A 4861-nucleotide genomic window follows, 5' to 3' on the forward strand; every position below is an offset into this window, starting at 1 on the left:
TGATGGATGCATTACCCATCTTCTCTGCTCAGCCTGGCATGGATGACACGGAGCAGGAAGGAAAGGGGCGGGGAGAAATTTTAGCTGGATAACATCAAATGGCAAAGCACTGCCAGGGTTTGCTGTGCTGGGATTTCACCTGTTTCTGTTTATGCCCATGCACCACTGATGCAGAGGGAAGCACCTGATATGGGTTTATGAGGAACATCCATGTGGATGTTTCCTTTCAACCTGGCCAAGATGCCTCTTAGCAATGCAGAATAACCCCAGAATAATCCTTTCCATTGCTCTAAGCAAAAATTAAACCCATGGCCAGTTCCACTACACACAAGTGATTTAAATGATGAAGAGGGTGCACTGTGGGTGCTGGGCTCACAGGGGATGGACAGTGCCCAGCAGGGTCAGGGCTGCAGTCCCTGAGCATCAGGGTAAGGGTTCATGGGGTCAGGAGGAGGCAGGCCCAGCTCCCCTCTCCAGGCACTTCCTTTCACCTGCCCAGCTAATTGCAAGAATTCCCCCAGCTGAACCGCCCCACTGAGGTCCCATAAGGAAAGCAAAGACAATCCCTCGCTGAAAAATCACAGCCTGTGCAGCCAACTCTCTCCCTGAGACTGGGCAGCACTTCCAATGCCATTCCACATGACTGGGATGCAGAGAACTCTGAACTCACCCAGGACTCCAACTGCAGAGCCAGTCACTCCAGTGAGGTTTTATAAATCTCAAGTAATGACTTTAATAACAGGGCTGCCCTTCCTCATGCTGGTGTTCATCATGGCACAAGTCATCAGATGAGACTGCAAGATTAATCCTTGTTCTAACCCTCCTACAGGGATGCCTCCGTCACTCTGACCCCTACAGGTACTCACTGAGGTTCCAACAATGCAAAAGGAAGAAGAAGAGAGGCCAAGCATCCTGGTAATGTTTCTAAAATACCTTCTAGTACTTCTGCAGGGCTCCACTGTGTCTCTGCTCAGAGACAAAGCTGAACTTTGCAGTGGATGTCTGGGAGCTGCTGCTGCTCTGGGAGATGGCTGGGGATGCCACAGACCAAATCCAAGAGTGAACACTTGTCAGAGCCATGGCCATGAGCCGCTGGACATGCAGAGTGGGCAGTGCAGGGGTGACCATCTCCCATCACTGCACCCCCATGCTGCTCTCTGTGATGTTCCTGTGCTGCCTGGTGCCTGCAGACAGAAGTGCTTTCCTGTGAAACATCAGTGGTTCCTAACAGACAGCTGATCCTCTCCAACCACCTTCACTAACCCACAGGAGGGTGACAAGCTGTGCCTTCAGCCCTGCTCTCTAACAGAGGCTGCTGAGGGATGGCAGCCAGCACAGAGACACACAAATGGCACAGGAAAGGTGCTGCAGCTTCCCCCTCCTAGGCTCAAATAGCTTTTTTCTTTGGAAACACAACCCAAATCAGTGCACTTGTGTAAGACCAACAGAAATGTTTTGGGGTGACCAAGCACACACATTGGGACCCCAATGTACATCCAAGGGGAGCCCAAGCTGTTTGTCTTGAACATTCCATTAGTCACTTTCAATGATGTCAAAACATTCTGAGAAATAGCACTGAAGAAAACGCATCAAACCAATGGAACTGGAGATGAGACTTTCCTCTCTGAGCAGTTTTCATGGAGGGAGAGAGGCCCCATGAGGTGAGGATGCTGGAAGCCCTAGCAGAACCTAGGGGTCAGCAGGCCGCTAGAGATATTGATTCTTTTAATATGAAGCTGTGCAGATAAAGAGATAACCCAGAAAAGCAGGAACTGTGGTATTTAAATGGCATGATTAATTAGTCACGGATGAGAGGAGTATGAGGGGATTATGAGAGGTAAACAAACATTTTAATAACAGTAAGAAAGAAAGTCAATAGGGCAGCTTTTGCTGACTTCTTTTTCTCTCTATGTATTTAGAGTCACAAAAAAAGAAAATGATGTCCCATAAAACTGGAATTACCAAATTTGATGGTGAGAAGAAAAATAGCCAAGATAATGAGATAGCAGCTGGTGGAGTTACACCCTGTTCCAAGGTTTACTGAGACCAAAGCCTTGGTCAAATTCAGAATAGGATTAAGTATTTAAATGACCAGTCAGATGGCCACTTACTACAGAAAAGTGGGCAGAAATTAGCTTGATCAAGAAACTGGACAGTGCCAGGGGACAGAGGAAATTCTGCTGCAAATGTGCCATCATGTGCTTGGCTGCTATGGAAAATGTCACCTTAATCTGAGGGTGACCTCAGTGATGGGACTTGTTGGGAAAGTAACTTTTCCTCATTCAGTTCTTCATCCACATTTAATCAACCTGAAGAGGAACATTAGAGGGGTAGCTGTAAAAATTGAAGATTCTATTCCTGCAAGATTGGAAGTTACAAAACTCATGAGAGCAGGTAAAGATTAATGGGAAAGAGCTTAAGTGATCCTCTGACAAAATGTTTGTGACATTTATTACTCAAGGTGGCAGCAGGTTGTTGTGCATAGCTAACAGCAGGCGCCACTGGGTAAAACAGAAGAAATCTTACAAAAAGGAGATTAAGGCTGGGATAAAACAGGGCATAGAAAGCTACAAAACAGCAAAGTCCTCTGAAGAAAGATCTCTGAGCAGTAAAGGTGGAAGATGGGGGTGGTGTCATGGTACTGCACAATGATTTTTTAGAGGCCAAAAAGCTTCTACCGACCAAACTGCCCATGCTCTGGTACACCAGCCCCAATTAATAAATACAAATCAAATTATTCTGAACCCACACATATAAATAAATCCCCCCAAAACTTGGCCACACTGCCAATCCTTTCAGAAACACACCAGCCCATGGTCTTTACCCACACACTCCACAAGCACCAAGGAGTTGGGTGAGCACAAGAGGCTGGTGGTGCTGTCAGCTGGAGCTCACCATGGTCTTAAAAGTGACGCAAAACAAGAGGGAATAACAAATGGAGAAGGTTTTCTCTTTTGCACAGATGTAGTCCAGGGGAAGCTCTTGCTATCAGCCATCCACAGCTCCATCCAATGTCCAGGGACTGAGTGAAGCCAGTGGATGTGAAGAGAAACAACAACAAGCAAATGGGAAGCATCAGGACCACAGACAAGGACAGCATTGCTTTCAGGCAATCAAAAAATAAGGAAAATAATAAAAAAACAGGGTTTCAAAACTGCTGGTTGTGAGGAAGGCAATCAGCTGACTGTGCTTTGTCTCTGTGCTGTGCTGTGTGCTGGCCAGAGTGGCAGGAAGGGAACAGAGCATCCTGTCATCCTGTGATGACACCTTCTGCTGGCCAGCAGTAACCTGGAGAGGTTTTCTGTGCCTATTTGGGAGGAGAGGGACTGCAAGGAGACTTCCATGAGGGAGGGAGGGAAGAGAGCACGGTAAAGCTGTGCTGGAGAGAGGAAGGAATCTGGTGATAAAGTGGGAAGACTGTGGCGCTCATCTGGGAAGACACGAAAATTGCCACAGGAGTCAAGGCTGGAAAGGAAATTGGAGATGACATGTGGTCTGCTCTCCTGGCCAAAAACAAGATCACTGATATGGAATCACAGAATAATTTGGGTTGGAAGGGTAAAGGTCACCCAGTCCAGCCCCCACCCTGCCTGTATCTGTGCAATGTCACTGTCTGTATGTCCCCAGAAGGTCACTGCCATTGATGCAGCTCTGTCAGGGTCACTCACGTTAGGCAAACATTGGCTTCTGAACTGAACTGCTTGCACTGAAACATCCCACCTTTAACTTTTATCAGAAGAGATTTATTTCAGTTTTCAGAGGATGAAAGGTCTCTCTCCACTGGAGACACAGCTCTCATAGTGAATAGGTCCTGTTAGAAGCTATAGAATGAAGCTGTAACAGATACTGAAACGAGATCCTCCCCAGGCATCACTGGAGATGAACCCAGTTTGGATTTGATGTCAAAATACAGATAGGGAGTATTTCTAGAGCAAACCAAACAGCAGAAACTGAGAAACAAAACTGCAAAAGGGAATAATCTTGATCATGAATTTCAGCTATCCTCTTAAGTAGCCACGGGTATAAAATATTAAATATATCCTGCACCTGATACCTAATTCCTCCCAGCTGGGCTGTGCAGAGGGCTGGACAGCACAGCATGCTGCAATGCATGAGGCATTATTTTAGTCCTGATTCTGCCTGTTCCGGGATTACAGCATTAACACTCAAATCTCACAGTGCAGCTCAAGGAGAAAACAAAAACGAGATTCCCCACGCTCTGTGCTCTGTCCGGAGGTGAGGAAAGCCCTGCGCTGCAGGAGGCAGCCGGGAGAGTTGATTTTCACCAGCCAGCCAGTCTGGGGGAGGCCACCCCCAGCCCTGAGGACACTTGGCCAGGCAGGGAGGACCGGCAGGGAGGGGAGGTGGCCGTGGGGGAGGCACGGAGCTCTCCCGGAGCCGGCACGGCCCGCGGCTCCTGCCGGCGGTCACATGCGGCAGGCGGGGAGGGGAAGCGCTGAATAATTGAGGAGCTGCAGCGCCCTCCTCCCTCCCTCCCTCCATCCATCCATCCATCCCCGTCTCCCCTCCCTCCGCCCTGCGTGCTCGGCCGGCAGCCGGGCTCGGGTCGGCGGTGCCGGCGCAGCCCCCCCGCCCCTGGGGCTGCAGCAGCAGCGCCGCCCCCGCAGCGCCGCCCGCGTCCCTCCGCGCCCGCGGTGAGTGCGCGCTCGGCCGGGAGGGAACGGGAGCGGGGGGAGCCGGGGGACTCCTCGGGGAGCGGGGACGGGCGGCCCGCCCGGGAAGGTCCGTCCGGAGCTCCGGGAAGGTCTGTTCTTCCGGAGAACCGGGCAGGTCTGTCCGTCCGGAGCCCAGCCGGGCAGCGCGGCCGCGGCCCCCCCCGCACGCAGACGGAGCCGGTTCT

Source organism: Melozone crissalis, unplaced genomic scaffold (assembly GCF_028551555.1).
Source record: "Melozone crissalis strain CALT ecotype California unplaced genomic scaffold, PUWL_Pcris_2 ptg000034l_1, whole genome shotgun sequence".
In the NCBI taxonomy this organism is placed as follows: Eukaryota; Metazoa; Chordata; class Aves; order Passeriformes; family Passerellidae; genus Melozone; species Melozone crissalis.